A 12,619-nucleotide genomic window follows, 5' to 3' on the forward strand; every position below is an offset into this window, starting at 1 on the left:
CGAGCAACTGGCAGCAAATGGAGCACCTGAAGTGTTCTTGAGACCGAACATCGCCTAGGCAGTCCTACCACCGCTCTTGCAGAGGCGTTCTGCACTCTCTGCAGCCGCTTGAGTTCCGCCTGGTTAGTTCCTGCTAGCAGAGCACTGGCATAGTCTATCCTAGATAGTACGGAGGCCTGGACCACAAGCTGTCTGGTGAGGGCATCGAAGAATTTCAGTACCGGTCTGATGCCCCTGATGATACCAAAACAGGAGGCTGCCACCCTCTTAGTGTGGCAGATAAAACTAAGGGTAGGGTCCAGCCAGACACCAAGATTTTTCATCTCCAAGACAGGAGAAGGGGTCATTCCTAGCTCGGGAGGCCACCAGTGATCGTTCCACCATCCAGGCTGCTTACCGAACACCATGACCTCTGTCTTCTTAGTGTTCAATTGGAGACAGTTCTGATTCATCCAATTGGCCACCGCATGAAGCCCCTCGCAAAACTTGAGGGCTTCCACAGCAAATAACTATTGGACGCAATGCATTGACATTCAACATGTATGACTCCATGATGTCACTCTGCACTATGAAATGTTACACGGTGTTGCCATGAATTGTCCAACTGATGACAGCATATATAACTAGTGTACAGACAGATGATGATACGCAGATGACGGAAACACTGACCACTCGCCATCTACTCCACAGGTGATGAAGAACTCACTGCTGAGGACCACACCAACGACCAGCAGAGCCAGTCTCCACCTCCGGCACATGGACTCACAGATGCGGACTCCCAGGACAGTTTGGATGATGAGCTCCAGCCCGGCCCATCTGGTGTGCCACCGACCCAGAGGTCCCAGACCCCCATCCTCGCCAACACCACCTCTGCTGCAACAACAACGCAGCAGACCCCTGCTGTCCCGGCCTCTGCCTCCACCGCAACCAACACCGCCACCACCGCCACTGCCACCAACACCACCACTACCACCAGTACCACCTGCAGCACCCTCCCTGTCCCTAGGGATGACCAGCTCACAGCAACACCTGTAGAGGGCAGGGAGGCAGTGCGTGGCGCACCAGTGGTGAGGGAAGAGGTCCGTGGCAGCAGAGCAGGTGGGAGGGCCAGGGTAAACACCAGACCTCGGGAGGAGTGGACACCATCCCTGGACCACTTCACCAGAGTTGTGGAGGCCTACCAAGAGGTCCAGGGACAAAGTGGCCGGTCTGATGAACTATTAAGGGAGCTCATCCTGCTGATGAGGTCCATCGATAACCGCCTGGGACAGATGGTGAACCTCATGGGCCAGCAAGTGGCGTTGCAGAGGGACAGGCCTGTGTCCCAACCACCACCTCCGTCCCCTCCTGTTGTGCAGCAGGATGACAGTCCACCATCCTCCCCTGCGCCAACAGAGAGGGGCGAGTCCTCTGACGCCGCTGGCCATTCAGCAGGCCCCCCACCGCCAAAAAGATCTAGGGGGCGTCCAAAGAAGAGCCTTGGAGTCTCTGGAGGCAAAGCACCTGCCACACGCCAGTCACGGAGCCAGCCGTGAAGACAACCCTCTCCCCAACTGCATTCACTGTTTGGACTGTCTTTCCCCACGTTGCCTTGGCAATGGCACCTCTCTCTGTTGGACTGGGTCACCACATCCATGTGGTGTCTACTCTTGCATCTCTGCGACCATGACTGTCAACTCACTGCTCATTCCCCACCTTCCTGTAAATATTCCCGCACAATTCACATGTCCACTCCCAAAATAAAATACCTGACACTCCAGATTTTGTGTAGTGAATTCTTTAGTGCAGTATTAACATTGTTGATAATGTCCATGATGTGTAAACATGATGTACAGTATGTAGGGCAGGAACACTCTGTAGCACCTAGGGAGACACAACAGAACTACAGTCACTGGTCTCATTGTGGCAACACACACAGATCACTGCTCCAAAAATATCCAAAATATCACAGGCATACTACACAATGTCTAGCAGATACGCACAAATACGGTCCAGCATACATCTCCGTACGTAACGTCAATTCGACCAATACCATACAAAGGTGACAGAACATGTGCCTATCAGGAACATCTGCGCATATCCATTCACAACAAAAGCAACCACACCAGACTATGTACACGTTGTAACTCGTCACCCACCTTCAAGTGAAGTAGCGTTGGATTAGCTGCTGGCGTAGGTCAACTCCTTCCTCCTCTCCACTGTCCTCATCACTGGATTCTGGTCCCTGAGCAGGTTGTGGCCTTGGTTCCTCACCATCGTCCAGGAGCAGGGGGACCCCCTTGTGGATGGCCAGGTTGGGCAGCATACAGCATGCCACAACGATCTTGCACACCTTCCCAGGCGAGTATGCAAGTGCGCCTCCGGTCCTGTCAAGGCACCGGAACCTTGACTTCAGCAGGCCGAAAGTCCGTTCGAATACCCGTCGTGTCCTGCCATGGGCCTCATTGTAGCGGATGTCTGCTGGTGTCCGGGGATTCCGGAGTGGGCTCAACAGCCATGGCCTACTGGCATATGCAGAGTCACCTGTGAATGATAAACACCCATTGCAATGTTGTACGGCCACAGTAAAGCCAGTGACACACAGCACGTGATTGCAGTAGTGATACTCACCCACAATCCAGGCACGTTCGGGATGCAGATTCTCCATCATCCGTGGCACCATGCTGTTCCTCATAATGTACGAATCATGGGCCGAACCGGGATACTTTGCACACACATGTGATATTGTCATGTCCGCAAGGCACACCACCTGCACATTCATGGAGTGGTAGTGTTTGCGGTTCCAATAAATGTGCTCCGTCACCTGCGGTGCCACCAGAGCTACATGGGTGCAATCTATGGCACCGACTACATGTGGGATGCGCCCAAGTGGATAGAAGTCCCCCTTAACGGCAGCCAATTCACGTCCCCTGGGGAAATGTATGTAGCGATTGCGATATATCATCATGGCCTCAAGTACATCCCTCAGCACCATGCTGAACATGGGCTGCGACATCCCCCCAGCGTTAGCCACGGTCTCTTGGAAGGAACCAGTCGCAAATAAGTGTAGTGCTGCCATCACCTTGTAGGTGGGTGTGAATGCCGTAGGATAGTGACGCGAGGCTGCAGGTGGGGCTCCAATAGATCACACACGATCTTCAATGTTGGTCTGTCCAGCCTGAATTTCCTGATGATTGCCTCATTCTCCATGTCCTCAAGCACAGTCAAGTGACGTAGGAGATTCGGCCTCCTCCTAGTTGAGGAGTAAAATTAATATGTCAGTGACAAGCATCATGAGATGGCCATAGCACAAAGCATCAATGAGGTAATGGGAAAACAACAAGGGCCAGAGAGATGCATGGCACATCTTGTTACATGGCTGGCCAATAGCTACACACAGAGGGCAGGCCTCTCCAGTGACAATACCCAAGTGACAGTAACACATCGGGACTGTGAATGCGGATATAATGGTTGAACATTTGACATGTGCAGACATGGTGCAACAAGACCCGCCAATGTAATGTGACTTAACATGTCTGTCATACCCATCTGCTGTACCTGCCACACCTCAATGCATCATGTAAATTCGGCACACATTCATTAACACAATGATCACAGTAGCAAGGACACTTCCGGTTGTGTGCATGATCAGTTGTGAATGCACAAGTCAGGTACGATACAATGCAGTGATACCAGCCAGGTCAAGGTCTGCACTGGCCAACAACACATTAAACATCACGACATCAATGTAGAGCACCTGACGTCTGTCAATCATCATCAGCCATCAAAACTCTTACTAAAATGGCTGAAACACAGGCAAAAGTGGCTCACACTGAACGTGCGTCCTCCTGTGGATGACATGGCTGTGTGGCATCGTGTGTACAATGATGTGCCCTACACCATGTAGCTGCAGGGTGCTGATACAGTATCCAGGATTGACATACACAGCAATGTGTACGAAAATGGCAGTACCTACCGCCGGTCCCCGGCGGTGTGACCCCAGCATCACCATCTACCCAGCCAAGGTAGCCATTGGCACATGGACTTGTGAACATGGCGGTGGGTATGCTCCGCTGCATGAGTCGCGGTACCTACCGCCGGTCCCCGGCGGTGTGACCCCAGCACCACCATCTACCCAGCCAAGGTAGCCATTGGCATATGGACTTGTGTACATGGCGGTGGGTATGTTCCGCCGCATGAGTCACGGTACCTACCGCCGGTCCCCGGCGGTGTGACCCCAGCACCACCATCTACCCAGCCAAGGTAGCCATTGGCACATGGACTTGTGTACATGGCGGTGGGTATGCTCCGCCGCATGAGTCGCGGTACCTACTGCCGGTCCCCGGCGGTGTGACCCCAGCACCACCATCTACCCAGCCAAGGTAGCCATTGGCACATGGATTTGTGTACATGGCGGTGGGTATGCTCCGCCGCATGAGTCGCGGTACCTACCGCCGGTCCCCGGCGGTGTGACCCCAGCACCACCATCTACCCAGCCAAGGTAGCCATTGGCACATGGACTTGTGTACATGGCGGTGGGTATGCTCCGCCGCATGACAGCCATGGGGCATTGCATACAACCAATGGCATCGATGATCGCGGTGGCATGATGCAGATTTGAAAATCGCGGAAGCTGTGCTCCGCTGCCGCGGAGGCGGTCATTGGATGCTTTTAAATGATGCACCATCGCGGTAGCGTACCCCGGGCACCCCCGGTGCGTCACCACTGTGGAGCATTGCATACAGCCAATGGCATCGATGATCGCGGTGGCATGATGCAGATTTGAAAATCGCGGAAGCTGTGTTCCGCTGCCGCGGAGGCGGTCATTGGATGCTTTTGAATAAGGCAGACCCGGACAACCAATTGTTGCATCTTTTAAGCTTCTGGACGACCCCAGGGGGCTATAAATCTGTGGGAGTGAGCCTCACATTTCCACTGCTCACAGAGCCTGCTGCCTGGGACCCTGTCCTGCTGCTGCTTCAAGAGCCTGCTGCCTGGGACACTGTCCTGCTGCTGCTTCAAGAGCCTGCTGCCTGGGACCCTGTCCTGCTGCTGCTTCAAGAGCCTGCTGCCTGGGACCCTGTCCAGCTGCTGCTTCAAGAGCCTGTTGCCTGGGACCTCTCACAACTCACTTCAGCCACAGGTCTGCCATATCCACAGGGATGTCAAGAACAGATAAGATCCGTGTCAGTCCATTCACGAGTGAGGAGCTGGATGTCCTTGTGAACGAGGTGCTGGCACAGTACCCACGCCTGTTTGGTGGCCCCAATGTCGTGGTAAGGCACCATGAAGGGAGCAGTAGGGCAGGGTGGTGTCAGACGTGTAGTCATGATGCTGCAGTATGTGCTTTGGGATGTGGGGTGCTGACAAACACTGACAGACAAGCTGTTTCCAGGTCGTGGGAGTGTGTGTGTTGCACTGTGACTCTTTCCTAGGCCTGTACTTGTATGTGTGAGTGGGTTGTGCTACTTTTTCGGGCAGACATAACCAACGGTTGCTAGCCCTGTAGATGCCAGGACAGTGTACACTTGTGATGACATTTCAGGGTGCCCCTGTAGTCATAGTCAGTGAGACCCACAGAGTAGGTTCAGTGGCTGCACAGCCAAACATTGAACATCAGCCAACTCACATGCTACAGTTGCTTCACACTGATTAGTGGATATGCCCCATCAGTGCCCTGTACAATTTCTGAATGACACAGTGCTGCCGATGCATTTGTGTTGAAGCATCATGCTTTAGTGTGATTATCATGGAGACTAGGAACCTCAATGTGTGCATGCATTCACTAATGTTTATGCCATGCAGAGTGGCCTTGTGATGGTACCCCCAGTTCTGGAGGGAGGGAGGTTACTGTGAGTCCCGAGGCAGTGGCTGGCTGCTGTACTGATAGATGCTGACATATGACATTGTGTAATTGTTCATTTGGTCTTCTTTACTCTCATACCTGCAGCTCAAGGTACACCAACGTAAGGCTGTCTGGAGGGCCATAGCAGCAAAGGTGCGAGCCCTGGGGGTATCAAACAGACGACACACACACTGTCACAAGAGGTGGGATGACATCAGCCGGCTGGCTAAGCAAGTGGCAGAGATGACCTTGGGGATGGTGCCACGCACAGGGCGTGTGGCACGGCGCACCATGACTCCGCTGATGGGACCCATACTGGCAGTGACCAATCCAGACCTGGATGCACGTCTGAAGGGGCATCAGCAGCAAGACAGAGATGGTGAGTATCCGGGGAGGGAGAGTTTGTCTGGGAGTGGATACATGTGTACAGTGCCTGTGGCAGCGGTGACACATGTGATGTGCGTGTGATGCCATGCTGTGATATGTGATGTGAGTGGCAACTGTGATGTGTGTCTGTATGAGGCATTGGGCCACCATGGCCTTACTGTGCTGCTCCTGCCTGCAGTTTTCAGTCCTTGACAGATTTTCGGTGTCCACATGGTCACTCTTCTTTGGGATGGTGGGTGGAGTCGATATTCTGCCGTACAGCTGTGTCCACTTAATGAGTGTGACACCATGTCTGTCTACTTTGCATGCACCATGATGGTAGAGGCCCACACATCTGACGACAATGTGAACCCTGATTGGCACATGGTGATTGGAATGGCCTATTTGGCAATGTGGCATGTGTAGTCAATACAGGTGTGTGTGGTCCCCTCTGGTTCCCTTTTGGGCTGTAAGTGGTGATGTGTGTTGTGGCTACATCATGTCCATGGGGCAGGTCAATGTGGGCTGGGGGAACACCATCCATGGGCAGGGTGTAGTGCTGTGTGGCATCGACATTGCTCCACTCCTGGCTGTTTGTCTGCATGACAGGCACTGTTGTGGTCTATATAGTGTGTAGCTACACAGTGATTGGAGGGTGTGGTGGTTACCATGTAGCTCTAGGCCTCTCATGTGCTGCATTGATCTGATATCGTGTGACCAGACGATGACACTTACACAACCCTGTTACTCTCACTAATGCAGATTTGCAAGACACCACGGCGGAACATGATCCTGAAACAAGTGGTGGCGAGACCAGCACGACAGCGGCAGCGGAGCAAAGTGAGACTGAGCCAAGTGACACTGACCACACCAGCGCTACTGAGGGTGACAGGAGTATGCATGAGGAATCTGTGGCTGAGACACAGAGTACCACTTCATCTGATGGCAGGGGGGATGCGTCCCTGTTAGCAGCCACAGGGGATGGGGAGTCTGCTGCAGCATCTGACAACCAGCGGCCACTGCCCAGCCTCCCATCCACTTCCTCTGGGGCTGGCCGTATCCGTGTCACTAAGAGGGCATGTGTAACATTCACACATGGCACCGCTGCCCCTGCACCTGTCCCCCCTGCTGCCCTCACTGCAGAGTGCGGACAGCTCCTGCGCCAACTTTGCGTGGGCCAGACCGCCCTGCTCAATGCCTTCAGTGCCCACGATAACAAATTAGGCCAGGTTCTGGCATTCATGGAGGGCATACACTCTGACGTGGGTGGGCTACATCGTACACTCCAGTCATTGTCAGCAACAGTCACGTCAGCCCTCCAACAGGCACATGCTCCCATTGCAGCTCAAGTGCCTGTGACATCCACCCATTCAGTGGCCACATCAGATGACAGTGACCACTTGGGACCTACATCAACTAAACGATACAACACTAGGAGCACAGGTCAGACCCAAAGCAAACAATCCCGTCCACAGACTCCATCCCCAAAGAAGAGCAGGGCCCCCCCAATATGCACAGACAAGGTGAAGTCACAGAAGAGCAAGGCCAGAAGATCATTGTGGCAGACATCAGGCTCACATGCTGCAGAGGCATCACCAGAAATTGACTCAGCTATGCCCACAGAGGATGTGTGGGATGTCATGGCTACTCCTGGGGAGAGCACAGGGACACAACCACCCACCACATCAACCCCAGAACAAAGTACATCGAGGCAGGTGGAGGAGAGCCCTGTTGTGACCAGCCCAGTCATTGTTGAAGAGGAGAGCCCTGTTGTGACCAGCCCAGTCATTGTGACAGAGGAGAGCCCTGTTGTGAGCAGCCCAGTGATTAAGGCAAGGGAGGGCAGTGTTATGTCCAGGCCACTGATTCAGGAAAAGGAGGGCAGTGTTGTGTCCAGGCCAGTGACTCAGGAAAAGGAGGGCAGTGTTGTGTCCAGGCCAGTGACTCAGGTAGAGGAGGGCAGTGTTGTGAGCAGCCCTGGCAAGAAGGGACAGGAGGGCACTGTAAACACCACCCCTGGGGGAAGTGGGAAGGTGGTCACTGTAGGGGATACACCTTCCAGAGAGGGTAAGGTGGTCCGGAGTCGTAGCCAGCCCAAGCGTTCAGCAGGATCAAGCACTTCTCCAGAGGGAGTGCCAGTGTCTGCCCCTGATGTGGGACAGTTGGGGTGTGTGCCGGTGGTGTCAAAGCCACTTCCCATCAACCCCACGACAGGGAAGCAATTTCATATTCCAAAAAAGTGGAAGGGCACCCCTCCAATCTCTCCCACCCACACTGTGTCAAGGGTGAGCATGACTCCACCTCCACGTGCCACGGTGCCACCTGGTCCGCACAGCCCTCTACCTTGCAGGCCCTCTGTTATTACCACATCACATGGCCCTCTGTCACACCAGTCAAGTGGACCTGCTGTCCCTGACACACAGCCAGGTCCCACTCCACATGACAGCCAGGAGTGAGTTGTCAACACCCTCATACGCCTGTGCCACACACATGTGTGCTAGTCAAGACCATTGTTTGCGATCTGGGTGTGTTGCTGGCCCTGTTGCTCTGATGTGCTGTACTCACCCCTGCCAAGGACTCTGGGCCTGTTGCTCTGATGTGCTGTACTCACCCCTGCCAAGGACTCTGGGCCTGTTGCTCTGATGTGCTGTACTCACCCCTGCCAAGGACTCTGGGCCTGTTGCTCTGATGTGCTGTACTCACCCCTGCCAAGGACTCTGGGCCTTTTGCTCTGATGTGCTGTACTCACCCCTGCCAAGGACTCTGGGCCTGTTGCTCTGATGTGCTGTACTCTCCCCTGCCAAGGACTCTGGGCCTGTTGCTCTGATGTGCTGTACTCTCCCCTGCCAAGGACTCTGGGCCTGTTGCTCTGATGTGCTGTAATCTCCCCTGCCATGGACTCTGCACTTCCTGTTTGTATTTGACCTGTGCATAGTCTCTACCATTTGTACATGATTTTGTGGCTTGCTGTTGTCTACTAATGTTGTATTGCTACATCTGTGCAATATATGAATAAATACAGATACTTCTGATGTGTGTTTTATCAGTCTCCTTGCTGATTAAAGTCCTTTTCTTGTTTGCATTTGCTTGACTGAGTACCATGCTCTATTTTTAAGTTCACCATTGCAAGGCTCTTTGTGGCCATCTGATTTTTAGACAGGGGTGACAGGGTCTTCAGTCCATTCTGGCCTTGCTGATGTTGTACTCTGTGATGGCTATTTTACAGGCCATGCAGTTTTCTTGTTGGTGATTTGCTAGTGCTGCATACACTGTTCACAGGTCACCTTGGGGGACACTGGCAGCACAGCGTGTGCAGCTGTTCAGTGGTTTTGTAGCTGTCTGTGATGTCATGAGGTATGTGTGTGATTTCCTTTCTGTGTGCCCAGGCGTGTATGTGTATGGTCATCTTGTGTTGGCCCTTAGTCCTGGTGGCATGGCTTACATGGCATGTGTGGTGTTGGGTGTGGCAGAGGTGTGCAGTGTGAAGGGTGTTAGTTCGTAGTGTATGTATGTGTGCCCCTGTATTGGTGTGAGACACACATGTGTCAGCCAGGAGTTGTATGCCTGTTGTTTGTTTTGTCTTGCCCTGTGTGGATGATTGTATGCAATTGTGTGGGCTGTGGGGAGTGCACTGGTGTTGTGTGTTCCTTGTCAGCCAATCCTGCAGTGCCTGTGTCCCTGGTTGTGTGTTGTGTGTTGCAGTGTGTGTAGTGTGCTTGTTGTTACAGTGCTTGTTGGTGTGCATGGGGGTGCACGGGATAGGCACCTGGCCTGTGGCTAGCTCGGGTGCGGTGCAGTGTTGTTTGGGGTGGTGTGTCCCTGTGATGTTTGTGCCCTGCCCATGCCTTGGTGTGGCCCTGCCTTCTGCTTAGTGCGCATGTGTTGACCGCGGCGGTGACTTGTCTGTGACCGTGACGTTGTTGCAGGTTGGCGGACGTTGTGTGTTTCGGATGCCGTGGGGTGCCTTGTTGTGAGGTGGGTGATGTGTGGGTGCCCATGTGGATGTGTTGTGCCCCCCAGCAGGATGCCAGTGTTGTGCTTGGGCCCTGTGTCGGCATGCGTGTTGTGTGGTGCATATGTGTAGTGGCGTACCTGCGGCGGCGTCCGCGGCGGCCCATCTGGCGATAGTGTTGCAGCAGGTACATGACCGGATGCATGTGGAGGGCTGGGTCCATGGGGTTCATGTCGGGTTTCGGCATTCGTGCTCCGCTGTCGACTTTCCGCCTGCTTCAGCTGTGCGGTGTCTCCGCTGCGGTGCGTCTGCTTGTTTGGGCCATCCTAATTTGTCGAGCGGGGCGGACGTCATCGGGCGCGGCGGAGGGTCTCGATTGGTTCCCGCCGCCGTGGTGGCGGGCGCACCTTGATGGCGGAGCGCGGCGCTCCGCAGCGGTCAGGAAATGACCTGTGTTTACCTATCCTAATGTGGCGGACGTGAGTTCCGCTGCTCGCGGGCAGAAAAAGCTGTTTTTCCGCCCCGCCACCACCGCGGTGGTGCCACCGCCCGACATCCTAATGGACCCCTTAGTGTCCAGAAACTAAGTGGATATAATGATTATTAAAACATATTAACTAGACACGGCTAAAATGTAATGCTATTTTTACAACTGAGGGTAATAATTGCCATGTTTTTGCTCTCAATTGAAACGCACACAAAATTGGACACAGTAGAATATAAAAAATATATACGTTCCAGAGGATCACTGACAGAATATCAACAGTGAGAATATCGAGGTACAAAACTATCGACGCAAATTTTTTTATATCCAGAATATCGAAGTTCAATCAACAAAATGGTAAGTACCAAAAAATTAAAAAAAATATTGTTGTTAAAAATATCGTTTTTTTCATGTTTAAAAAATTATGTAAAATAAAGTAAATAATACATATATTAAAAAAAATGGTTAAAGTTATTTTAAAATGTTTAATGTAAAAATAAATTAAACATATATATGTATAAAATATAAGATATATACTTACTTAATAATATTTATACAGAATTAGATTAATAACTTATAAATTGTTTAAAAACATATTAAAAATTATAAATAAATATATATAAACATACACCAATAGTATAAATTAAAAACAAAAACAAAAACAAAAAACATACATAACAAATTAAAATATAATTAATATTCCTACTCCAGAGAGTGCAACAGTAGGGAAAGTGTGGATAGCGTAGGGGTAAAAATGACTATTCCCACTCCAGTGAGTGCAACAGTAGGGAAAGTGTTGGATAGGGTAGGGGTAAAAAAGGCTATTCCCACTCCAGAGAGTGCAACAGTAGGCAAAGTTTTGGATAGCGTAGGGGTAAAAATTACTATTCCCACTCCAGAGAGTCCAACAGTAGGGGAAGTGTTGGATAGCGAAGAGGTAAAAATAACTATTCCCACTCCAATGAGTGCAACAGTAGGGGGAGTGTTAGATAGCAAAGGGGCAAAATGATTAAACACAGTCCAGAGAGTGCAACAGTAGGGAAAGTGTTGGATAGCATAACGATAACAATTGCTATTCCCACTCCAGTGAGTGCAACAATAAGTAAAGTTTTCGATAGCGGAAGGGTAGAAATTACAATTCCCACTCCAGTGAGTGCAACAGTAGGGAAAGTATTGGATAGTGGAGATGTACAAATTACTATTCCCACTCCATAGAGTGGAAAAGTAAGGAAAGAGTTGGATAGCGGAGATGTACAAATTACTATTCCCACTCCAGAGAGTGCAAAAGTAGGGAAAGTTTTGGAAAGCGGCGGGGGGGGAAACATTACCAATCCCACTCCAATGAGTGCAACAGTAGGGAAAGTATTGGATAACAGAGATGTGCAAATTACTATTCCCACTCCAGAGAGTGCAAGAGTAGGGAAAGAGTTGGATAGCCTAGGGCTAAAAATTACTATTCCCACTTCAGAGAGTGAAACAGTAGGGAAAGTGTTGGATAGCGGAGGGGTAAAAATTACTATTTCCACTTCAGAGAATTCTGGTAAAACTGCTGGCTGCTTGCTGAATCTAGTTTTAAAATTGGGCGTGATTTAACCCCTGAAATTCGCCGAACCCATAACCAATCCTCCCGGCACCTTTTTAAAAAAAAAACTATGTTTTAATTGCTGTGGCTGTTGAATTGTTTTATCGCATTTGGTACTGCATTTTAATCTTGTACTGCGCACATTATCTTTTAATTCAGTTCCTCAAACCTACCTGATTGTTTCACATTGTCATTGGTCCTCAGGTGCCTTCCGTCGCCCCGGTCCACCGCTGAGTGCCGTTTGAGTGGAGGTTGTTCCAGGAAGCAGTGGGGCCATTCACGGCCCATTGCCGGTCTTGGAGAGGGCTGAGCAACGTTCCCACGCACTCCCCTATATCAGACCGTGTGTCAGTGGACGCGCAGTAGATGCATGCAGTGGGCACGCCAAAGGAGCGCCTAAGGCAAGCCCTT

Source organism: Lissotriton helveticus, chromosome 4_1 (genome assembly GCF_964261635.1).
Source record: "Lissotriton helveticus chromosome 4_1, aLisHel1.1, whole genome shotgun sequence".
Taxonomy (NCBI): domain Eukaryota; kingdom Metazoa; phylum Chordata; class Amphibia; order Caudata; family Salamandridae; genus Lissotriton; species Lissotriton helveticus.